This window comes from Megalobrama amblycephala, linkage group LG9, assembly GCF_018812025.1.
Source record: "Megalobrama amblycephala isolate DHTTF-2021 linkage group LG9, ASM1881202v1, whole genome shotgun sequence".
Lineage (NCBI taxonomy): Eukaryota > Metazoa > Chordata > Actinopteri > Cypriniformes > Xenocyprididae > Megalobrama > Megalobrama amblycephala.
Window position 1 is genome coordinate 43,540,748 of NC_063052.1, and position 12,345 is coordinate 43,553,092.

The following is a 12,345-nucleotide window of genomic DNA, read 5'->3' on the forward strand; positions in this document are numbered from 1 at the left end:
TACAACTTTGGCACATTTGTCAGCTAAACGTTCATTCAGCGTTTCCCATTAATGACCCGGTCCCGGTGCCACCGTTTCATAATGAACCGAAAATTTAAAACTCTCTAATGTGGTATTTTGCCAACGAACTAAAATCGAAACCGTGATATGGCTTTGTGCCTTTATTAAACAGCAAAATACAGTGATTAAGTATATATACAGTCTGTCTGCGCACATTTGCTCATGCGATCAGCTGGTGATCTGGTGATCAAAATAAAAGCTCAAGGATTTAGGCCTATCTTAGAAATTAGTACAAAAGTCTTATAATTTCTAATAAAAAGTGTAATTTATTTAGAGAGCATTTTTTTTTTTTTTTTTTTTTTTTTTTTTTTACAATATATGGATATTAGTCATATGAATAATTATATAGGCCTAAAACATTATTATATTATTATTTCATTGTAATAATTGTTTGGCATCCTAAAACACCTAAAACGATGTAGACACTATATCACAACTAAAAAGATGATACTACAGACTAAAAAGAACTAAACCCTCTTTTCATGTCGAGGTACAATGCTGTTTCTTTGGTCAATTTGCACACTGTACATGGGTTGAAGCTCTTAATTTTGAGCTTCCAAAGTGCCCCAGATTGATGCATTTAACCTTAAAATGTACTAAATTTTAACCCCCTTACGAGGAGGTATACCTAAGCAAACTTTTGCAAATTATAGTGCCAAATCATGTACATTTTATGAATTTTACTCAAGAATACTATAAAAAGGCTTCTTTCATATCAGTAAAGCTGTTAACAGAAAATTAAAATGTCATTGGAAAAATATAGATTTGGGCTAAGCCCCAAGATGTTAACCATGTGTGTCTCCTGCCCCTGCTCTTCATAACCTCAAATAAACAAGTGCTTACAAACATCTGACACTCTCTACTGGAATCTTAGGCCATTCCTTGTGAGCAAAACTTCCAACTCATTAATATTCTTTGGTTTCCCCCACTAATTTCTTCAAATCTCACCAAAGTTTTTCAAGGAATCTTAAGTCCTGGTCTCTCAAGAACATTCAGAACTGATTTGGATATATACTTGGGATCACTGTCTTGTTGGAAAGTCCAGTGATCCAGTGAAGCTTTAGTTTACACAGTTTACAATCTTTGCCAATGGCCTGATATTACAAAGAACCCATGACAGCGGTCAGGTCAAGATTTTTACTTCCTGCAGCAGCAAAACCCTCCATAACAAGATTGACCTACCTCCATGTTTGACCCTGGGGATGGTGTTCTGGTCATAAGCCAGGCCTGATCCATGGGTCCAAAAAATTCCAGTTTGGTCTCATTAAATCCTTTCAAAACTCCACAGCCTTATCCAAATTCTTTTTAGCATATTCAAGTCAGCCTTTTATGTTCTCTTCTCTTGGTCAAGAGTGACGTTCCTCAAGGTGTCTTGGCATGAAGTCACTGCTTGTTTAGTGTTGTTCTTAGTCTGGACTGAAATGTTTTTTTATTTCTTTCAACAGGTCATCTTGCAAGTGGCAGTAAATTGAGGGGTTTTCTCAGTTGTTCTGATCAAAGATCTTTTTTTTTTTTTTTTTTTTTTACTCAATTTCAGCACTTAAGCTAGATTTATGCATGAATCACAACTGAAGCTGATTAAGTGTTGTTATAGAGTCCCCAAAGGCTTAATTGTGTTTTAACACAATTTTGTACCCTACCATAAAAACTGCTTTAAAAACAGGAATGTTGAATAATTAAGACAGCAGTGTTATGAAAATCCTATAACTCAAATATTACATTAAATATTGACATTATAACTTTTAATATGCCACTAAAGTGTTGTATAGTATCACATTATAAAGCATTATATTTTACAAGAGTGGTGTCCCGTTATCATGTACATCATGTGATAGTACCGGTTTCACTTCCTTTAACAGCTTCCTCCCTTTAAAAAAAAAAAAAAAAAAAAAAAAAAAATGTAGTACCTAATAAGCTCTGCAATATATAAAAGTCAATTTAGAAGATAGCCACAGGTTTGTTTTTGTGAATTGTGGGGACATTCTATAGGCGCAATGGTTTTTATACTGTACAAACCATATTTTCTATCACCCTACACTACCCCTACTCCTAAACCTTCCCATCACAGGAAACTGTACACACTTTTACTTTCTCAAAAAAAAAAAGAAAAAAAAAAAAAGATTTATTCTGTATGATTTATAAGCCTTTTAAAAAAATGAGGACATGAGGTAATGTCCTCATAAGTAACCCTCTCCTTGTAATACCTATGTCATACCCATGTCGTTAAACAAATTTGTGTCCTGATATGTCACAAAAACACACGCACACACACTGCTCACCCTTAAGGGGGTGGATACACCGGTCCAACAAGCTTGAATAATCTGAGACACAAATCTCCTGTTTACAATGAGGATCTAAGTATTTGTATTGTACTGGTGAACTTGTCTCAAAGTCTGAGAGCACTTCCTCAGGCATCTCACCTTTCACCGACTTAACAACCAACGGTCCTCTAGTTCTATTGGGCAGTTGTGTCCATTTATGCTGTGGTCACTGGGAGTGGAAAAATCTAATGTTCGGAATCTTTGTTCCTCTGCTAATGAGTAAAATGTTATTGACTTTCTTAATAGACCATCTGTAGACCATCCCCTAGTTTGTTGAATCTGTTAATGATTACACTCTAGCCCTACACCTTGTGGAACAAGACCAAACCTGAATATGTCTTCATAAATTTTGATCCACAGTCACCTCACAGATTCTCATATTTGGCGTGGACTTGTTGAAAGCTCTTTGTGGTGAATCACAAGTTTGATTCACCATTCGAATTTGGTCAAATTATGATTTGGAAATCCTGAAGGTAGTTCTGCAATGCTCTTAAGCTACATGTTCACATTGCTAGTCATCAAGTCAGATCATTGTGTGTTTATTTTCTGGTGTGTAGCTGCATTGGTTGCTATAGGATTGACTTGGGTGTTAGTACAATTGGGAAGGTTGATATCACTTTTTTTTTTTTTTTTTTTTTTTTTTGAGTGGTCAATCATCACTGTGACGTGTGTAGTATGGAAATGGTGGAAAGCTGAGATCTAGCTCTTGTATGCACTGTAGATCTAGGTGCTATCCATCTAATTATTTTCCAAAATTTCATGTGGTTTATAATGTGAAATATGCATCACTACATAAATGGCAAAAAAAATAAATAAATGCATTTGATCAAATTTGGTTTCTACACTGTAAAAAAATTATCGTGATTTCAACAGTAAAAACCTGTAAATTGTTTAACAGTAAGCTACACACATGTACATTATAAAATGCAATAAACATTAATTTAACAACATTTGATGTAACACAAAACCCTTATGTACATAAGTGATTAGAAAGAACTAAGAAGAAAGTTTTCAATGAAAATACATCAAATGTAAAGTGTCAAGCAGGGAATTCTGGGAAATGTCAATTTACTGTTTTTCATCATAAATTATACAGTGACTTTTTAATTTTTACTTTCATAAAATGTAAATTTAACAGTATTTTACTGTAAAATTACATTAAATGTAAGTTTAAATTATTCTTTTATTTATTTATTATTTATGTATGTATTTATTTATTTATTTATTTTATTTATGTGTATGAATTTTCTGTTCACAGTACATATAACAGATGAGGTCTGAATCTGAATTGGGCAGCACCGCAGCATAGCCTTAGTGCCATTGACCCACATGCAAACATAATTTTTAAAAACAATTTTTTATAATAACGATTATGGCTACACAATTTTTTTATAGTCATTAAATTGACTTCAAACTTTTTAATTTTAATCAAAATTTAAAGTTAAACACTTCTACAATACTTTTTACATTTAAAAAGTATTAAAATTAAATCATGATTTAAGATGTTTACACTAATTTTATATAATATAATATAATATAATAATAATATTATATAATATAATGTAATAAAATATTCACATTTATTTGAATAGCACTTTTCACAATACATATAGTTTCAAAGCAGCTTTACAGAGAATGCATGTCAACATTACAATTTAGAGTAATTGTTATCAGAGATGGCTGTGTCCAATTTTTGTAATTTCAGCAATGTACATATATAAATCACAGAGTTAGCTAACAATGTATTAATTTAAGCAATGTATTAATTTAAGGTAGAAACAATGAGCTCATGGAAGTAATGAAAACATGTTAACAATGATTAGGATATATATATAGCAAAATTTGGAATGGTGCATGTTGATCCAGAGTTTGCATCATCTGAAGTCCTTGCAGGGTCCTTCATAGGTGTTGGTCATCTGAAGTCTTCATAAGAGGTTGGATCCAAGCCGAATGTGATGTGCTCTGGTGACCTCGGGATGGGCATCCCGAGATAAAACAGAAAAGCAAATGGAGAATAATTAGCGTAGCTGCTGTTCATAAGATTAAGCAAAGATAGTCATGCAATTGATCTGAAGCGTTCATATAATGCACATAAGTTGCATTATGTGAACACTTGGGTGAGTGAGTCTGAGCCCCAAACATTATCAGGAAGGCTATTCCAGAGTTTAGGAGCCAAATGTGTGAATGCTTTCCCTCCTTTAGTGGGCTTGGATATCCTAGGTACTACCAGAAGCCCAAAGTTTTGTGATCTTAAAGAGCGTGATGGATTGTAGGGCAATAGAAGATCAGTTAAATACACAGGAATATAAAATATAATATATTACGTGCACATGAACTTTAATGACATCCCATTCTTAATCCTGGGATCTATGGAGTTGGCCCAACCTTTGCAGCTTCAACTCTTCTGGGAAGGCTTTCCACAAGGTTTAGGAGTGTGTTTATGGGAATTTTTGACCATTTTTCTAGAAGCACATTTGTGGGGTCAAGCAGTGATGTTGGATGAGAAGGAATGGCTCGCAGTCTCCGCTCTAATTCATCCCAAAGGTGTTCTATCAGGTTGAAGTCAGGACTCTGCAGGCCAGTCAAGTCAACTCATCCATGTCTTTATGGACCTTGCTTTGTGCACTGGCGCGCAGTCATGTTGGAACAGAAAGGGGCCATCCCCACACTGTTCCCACAAAGTTAGGAGCATGAAGTTGTCCAAAATGTCTTGGTATGCTGAAGCATTAAGAGTTCCTTTCACTGGAACTAAGGGGTCAAGCCCAACCCCTGAAAAACAACCCCACCAAACTTTACACTTGGCACAATGCAGTCAGGCAAGTACCGTTCTCCTGGCAACCGCCAAACCCAGACTCATCCATCGGATTGCCAGACAGAGAAGCGTGATTAGTCACTCCAGAGAACACGTCTCCACTGCTCTAGAGTCCAGTGGCGGCATGCTTTACACCACTGCATCCAACTCTTTGCATTGTACTTGATGTAAGGCTTGGATGCAGCTGCTCGGCCATGGAAACCCATTCCATGAGGCTCTCTACGCACTGTTCTTGAGCTAATCTGAAGACGCGTTTGGAGGTCTTTAGCTATTGACTCTACAGAAAGTTGGAGACTTCTGCGCACTGTGCGCCTCAGCATGCGCTGACCCCACTTTTTTTTTTTTTTTTTTTTTTTTTTTTTTTTTTTTTACGTGGCCACTTCGTGGATGAGTTGCTGTTGTTCCCATTTGCTTCCACTTTATGATACCACTAACAGTTGACTGTGGAATATTTAGTTGTGAGGAAATTTCAGGAATGGACTTATTGCACAGGTGACAACCTATCACGGTACAACGCTTGAATTCACTGAACTCCTGAGAGCGACCCATTCTTTCACAGATGTTTGTAGAAGCAGTCTGTATGCCTAAGTGCTTGATTAGGAACACCTGAATTCAATGATTTGAGATTTATGTATAATAATTATTAATGGTCCAATTCTCACTATTAACTAGTTGCTTATTAGCATGCATATTATTAGGATATTGGCTGTTTATTAGTACTTATATAGCATATATTAATGCATTTATTCTGCATGACCATATTCAACATCCCTTAAAGGGTTAGTTCACCCAAAAATGACATTTCTGTCATTAAGTACTCACCCTCATGTCATCCCAAACGTGTAGGAAGTTTTGTTCATTTTCAGAACAAAAATGAAAATATTTTTGATTAAATCTGAGGGTTTCTGAACCACACATAGGCAGCAACGTCATTGCACCATTTGAGGTCCAGAGAGGTATTAAACACATTGTTAAAATAGTCCATGTGACAGCAGTGTTTCAACCTTAATGTTATGAGGCGATGTTACGTGGACTATTTTAACAATGTCTTTAATACCTCTCTGGACCTCAAATGGTGCAATGACATTGCTGCCTATGTGTGGCTCCAGAAACCCTCAGATTTCATCAAAAATATTTTAATTTTTAGTTCACCCAAAAATGAAAATTCTGTCATTTAATTACTCACTCTCATGTTGTTCTACACCCATAAGACCTTAATTCATCTTCGGAACACAAATTAAGATATTTTTGTTGAAATCTGATGGCTCAGTGAGGCCTGCATAGACAGCAATGGTACTTCCTCTGTCAAGATCCATAAAGATACTAAAAACATATTTAAATCAGTTCATGTGAATACAGTGGTTCTACCTTAATAATATAAAGCAACGAGAATATTTTTTGTGCACCAAAAAGAAAACAAAATAACGACTTTGCAGTTTGAAATGCGATACGATTCAGGTAGAACCACTGTACTCCCATGAACTGATTTAAATATGTTTTTAGTACCTTTTTTATGGATCTTTTTTTCCAAATATGTTTGTTCTCACAGCTTTACTTGTATTCAAATGGAGTTTGCCACTTGTACATCTTTGCATGAACTAAAAAAACAACATATGTTTGGCATTTTCTAATGATCTGTCTAAATCATCCATTTGTGTCTCAGTTTATGCAGATTTCTTTTCGACTGAACATAGTAGTTTACATTATTTGCATGAACATGACAGCTTAGCTTTTAGATTTAGGTTATGCAAAAAGAGCACAGGGTGTTTTTAATAATGGGCTGTGCATGGTTACTGAGGGCTGTGCTCTTGTTGGTCTGGAGGAGGTTTTTGTATTTATGAGGGTTAGTGATGTTATAGATACTGGCTTTGTGTTGCAGGGTGTCTTTCTCTGTTGTCCTTCTGGTTAGAGCGGGCGGTGTACAACAATAGCTCCCTTCATCATTACAGAGTTGCACTGATTTCTCGCCTCGGCTTGTGAATAATATTATAAGCACAGGCCGGGAGGGTTCAGTTTTCAGTACTAGAATAAACACTACTGTATATTCAGGATTATTTTACTGTTGATATCAAGATTATTTTAAATGCATGATTTTCTTAGCTATTGCATTTCCTAGAAAGCAGGTCATGTGACTAGTTTTGTGGTCTCGTGCAACACAGTGAAAATGACTGATGTCCAGTCACTTTGTTGCTGCTAATCACTGTGTGTGAACTCCCTTAAAAACACTTCTTTAAAGTTCAGTAGTGAAATCAAATCAGTGTTAAGGCTTGTTCACACCAAGGGTGATAACTATAATGATAAAGATATTCTAAAAATCATTTTAAATATAAAAGAATAGCATACTATTCTTTTATAGTATGCTATTTTTAACTGTAATGACACAGGGAAACAATATCATTGGAATTACTTTGAGAATTTTTTTTTTTTTTTTCCCAGCTGATGAACTGTAAAAACAGTGACAGCCAATCAGAATCCATTCCGCTTTTAAGAGCTTGAGCATTTCAAGCGGAAGATTCATTTGAGTCAGTTCAAACTGTCTGATTCAAATATTTGTTTGCATCATCACTCAAAAAAGTTCACTGTCTGCATTGTATTTTTTCATGTATAAAAATGTTTTAGTAAAAATATGTAGATTAATTGTATTGTAATATTAATGCATACAGTAAAAGTAAATGATAAATGATAATAATTGTTCATGTAGTGGAAAAAAAAACTAGGGATTGGTATCGGCCGATAATCACATCATATGACTTGACTGGTAGTCACTAAATTTGGCCTATCTCACAAACTGATCGCATTTTGATGACGTAAAACTGTAAAAAGTTGCCGCTGATGCGTATGTAAACCATATACTTTTGAGCATGTTCTGCTTTGTAACATTAGTAAACCATAGTAAATCGCACATTTTTATATAGAGCAGGGTGTGTCAATTCAAACAACCCCACACACAATTAGGGATGCACAATATATCGGCTGCCATATCAGTATTGGCCGATTATATGTTCATTTTTAATGTTATCGTTATATTATTAAAGCCGATAAATAATGGATAATTTCCTTCAGCTGAGACATTTCAGATGTGCACTGTTCACCATTATGTTTTTGAATTGCTTGAAATATGATTGAAACCACTTCAAAAAGGTAAATACAATTAAGTACAGTGCAGGTTTGTCATATAGGTTACATAATATTATAACTTTCAATGTTTTTGTAATCAGGCTCTCAAAAATTATTTAAAAAATTTGATTTAGATTTATTGGCCATATCGGTTATCAGCTTTCAAATATCAAGAATTATCGGTTATCGTATCGGCCAAAATTTTCTTATCGGTGCATCCCTACACACAACATGATGTGAGTGAGTGACATGACATGTTTCTTGGCTAAAGCTATAGAACTTCTGGGATCTGATTGTGTTGTGATCATGACACAGTGTTTTCCAACATCATTTGAAAGTTCAACCAATGGAAACTGGATCTCGGGTATGGTGGGTAGGGACCATGTGTCAAGACGACTCGGACACGGTTTTACAGCTGGAGCGTGCTTTGGTTGCATCAATTGCTCAGATTGACAGGTCTTGATTTACCATGTGCCATAAAATACGACGCACAGCTGAAACAGCACTGGAAAATAATCACTCATCAACCATGATCTTATTACTTGTTACTCATTCTATGTAATTATAAATATTTTTTATGCTTTGTGGTGTTTACACATGTAAGAATTCTTATGTTCGATTAACACTCAGGTCACTTGTTTGGAGAGGTTTTTGGACTTTTGATCAAAAGTCTACCATTGGTTCCAAATGACATAACTTTTGATTGCTTTGAGATATCAACTCAAAATTTGGCTCAGATGCAGTTGGCATGATTGTGAACAAGGGCAAACTTGATTTTATGACCTGTTATATATACATTCTAATAGTCATCATGTCAAGCATGAACAATAACAAAATAAATCAATAAATTACATCACTCTTTCACAGCAGTGTTGTAACATAAGAACCTCCAAACATCAATTTATTTTCTTTAAAATTTGAAAGGTGTTCTATCAAATGAGACCATGTACTTGATGATACCTTGTTTTTGTTTTTGTATAGTTATAACCCATTACTTTTAAGTATGGCACGTGATATCATGTAAAAAAAAACATTAAAAATGCCTTTTAGAGTGTAAGGGATTAATAGTGACAGTCAACAGAGGGCTTACATATCAGTTATATAAAGCTTCAGTGATTCGGGATTGGGATCAGTATTGGCCAATCATGATGACAAGAAATCTGTAGTTGGAATCTGCTGCAAAAATACTGATCGCAGCATCCCTAAACAAAACATGCCTTGATTTTTTTTTTTTTTTTTTTTTTTTTTTATATATTTTTCTATATTTGTATCAAACATTTTAAATTGTGATTTACTGTTACAATTTATTTATTTTACAGTCACTTATGCTCACCAAGTTGCATTATGTGTGTGATTATTTATATATATATATATATATATATATATATATATATATATATATATATATATATATATATATATATATATATATAATCTATCAGTGCTTCCCACACATAGACTTTACTTGGGCGGGCCGCCCACATATAATAACGGCCGCCCAAGTATATTCGGAGACACATTTTTGCTTTTATTATTTTTATCCTCTTATACTTTTATATCCGCGCAAGATAATGAAACCATCCGCGATCGATTAACTAGTCGTTTCATACCTGCTTGTTATGTGTGCGTCAGAACTGTTTACTCCCACTAACATTCAAACGGGCGCTGCATTTTGCAAAGTCACAAGGCGGCGCTGTTGCGAGTTCTACAAGCTCACGCGACAGCGCTTCAGACTGCTTCAAAGTGATTCTCAATCAATGAAAAGCGCAGATTTATGCCAAGCGATTGCTAATGAACTCAAGTTGATGAATTATTACAATGTCTACTTTATGGCCTTTATATAAAATGTTTTAGACGATTGTAAGAATCTGAAGGATCAGCCTGCAATAGTACAGACATTTCAAAATAAGAGTACCTGTGTATTTATGGGCTGAAAGATTTATAATTAAAAGTCACAAGCTAAGTTTTTTCTTATTCTTTTGGGCATTAATGGTATTTTGGTTACACATTAAATTGTATTTAATTTGATTTCCATTTAATTCATAGTAAATTATTGTAGTCTCCCCACAGGAAGAAAACACTAAGAACATTATTTAACACGTATTATTCATTTTATAAATTTTACTAGTGTCCCATTCACTGAGAGAGACACTATATGACAACAAGGAGAACATAGGAAAATGTAAACCATTTAAATGCTGTAATTTTGCATAATTTACAATGCATAATAATGCATAATATTAGTATGTAATTAAATGTAATATGTTATGTAATTAAAATTAATTTCAATAAATAAAATTACTGTTAAAAATCACACATTATTTGTTTGTCACATGTAGTAGACCATTTTTGTGACGTGGGTAATAGGAGGATTTTTTGCCCGGCTACCACCGCAAGTATATTTCAAACCTGTGGGAAGCACTGTATATAATATATATATGTGTATATGTGTGTGTGTGTATGTGTGTGTGTATATATATATATATATATGTATAATATAATCATTGAAAAAGTGTTTTTAAAAGCAAGAAAGGGAACTCTCACTGTCCTTCAGGCCACTTTCTGTCCGAGAGGGAGCGGAACATAGACAAACAAAGTTAACTTTGGGATTCAGGTTCGCTCCTAAATGGTCAAATACGTCAAAAATATGTCAAAACGCCAGGGTTGAGGAGTGTTCACTTTCACCGTTCATTATTGCAGATGAATCGCCTTCGATAATGAATGCGATATTGCGTAGCTTGTCAGTGAACTACGGCTCTGTCTATTAAATGCCGCTCCATTTGAAAGCAGGTGATGGCGATTTAGCGGTAATCAGGGAACCGGCTTTACTGACGAAATGTGCGTGACAATCGCATGCGATATATCGCCCAGCCCTAGTATCAGTATATTGGATCTGTGCATTTGGTCTTAAATGACAGCGGGCTAATATGCCTGCTGCTGTCTGGTTCCTTATTGTTACTAAATGTTACTAACTTAAGAAAATCACTCACTGCTCTTGACTGAATGACTTTTGTAGCTTTAATAAGAATCAAAGCATGTTTAATTCTTACAGTAAAGACTATACTGTGTTTTATTTTACATTTGATTTTTTTAGATTTCTGAAGTAAGCGGTTTCTTTTTTCTATTGTATTTGTCCTATTGTTTGTACTTTGTTCTTTTGTTTTTATTGTATCACTGACTGTTTACTTACTGTTTACTTATTGTTTTTGTTGAGGACATTTTTACTTACATTAGTTAGCCTAGTAGTCTGCTGCGAAATTGAAAATTTGAAATTTCGTTGGTTATCTAAAATTTAGGGTGTTTTCACACTTGGTCCACTTAAAGGGGTCTGAGTTTGGTTCTTTTAAAGAGGACCCCAGTGTGAAAACACCCTTAGATATCACAGCAACCTTATATCCAGAAAATACTTGATAAATATCACTAACATTAAATAAATTTCTCATATAAGGTTTTGGTCATATGGCTCACGCATAATCGTGATTACTATATTGACCAAAGTAATTGTGATTATAATTTTTAGCATAATTGGGCAGGCAAAAGTTTGACCTACAACTTTCATAACAGGATCCTTGCTGCCACTTACCATGTCTAAACCACCGCAGGTTAATAGTTCTACCTTACTAGCTATTTAGTCAAACATACACAGAGACTTCTCTCTCTCTCTCTCTCTGTCCCACTCCCATTTTCAGTCTCTATCCTCTAGTTTGCTGTCTCAGAGCCAGTTATTCATCCACAGAGTGAGTCAGGGTGGGAGGGACCAGGAGGCCAGCCGTACCAGTCACACCGTCATTTCTCTAACACACACACTTATACTCTGTCTCTTTCCTTCCACTTCTCCTTCTCTTTTCCTGCCCTCTCTCTCTTTGCCTCTCCCTCTCTCCACTACCGCTGTCCTGGTTTCTTTCTCTATCAGCAGTGAGAGGGCAGACGCCGAAGGAGAAGATAAGAGTTGGGCTGCCAGCACTGATCAGGACTCTCATAGGAGGCAGGAGTTTGTAAGGTGAGCCGTTCGTTTGGATTAGACTTTTTCCACAA

At 35.1% G+C, this 12,345-nt stretch overlaps 1 protein-coding gene across 4 annotated transcripts in view; it reads left to right on the forward strand.

The window, feature by feature from the left end:
- The window catches only part of elovl1b (ELOVL fatty acid elongase 1b), a 37,180-nt gene that overhangs the window by 12,344 nt on the left and 12,491 nt on the right, over nt 1-12,345 (forward strand). For 2 of the 4 annotated variants that reach the window (XM_048203461.1, XM_048203458.1), the window contains exon 3: nt 12,224-12,310. The exons of 1 other annotated variant lie outside the window; for it this stretch is intronic. The gene's annotated coding sequence lies outside the window, so the exon portion shown is untranslated. Of the gene's footprint in view, nt 1-12,087; nt 12,311-12,345 lie in introns of those variants that run through there. One more of the 4 variants, XM_048203456.1, reaches the window with a different exon arrangement.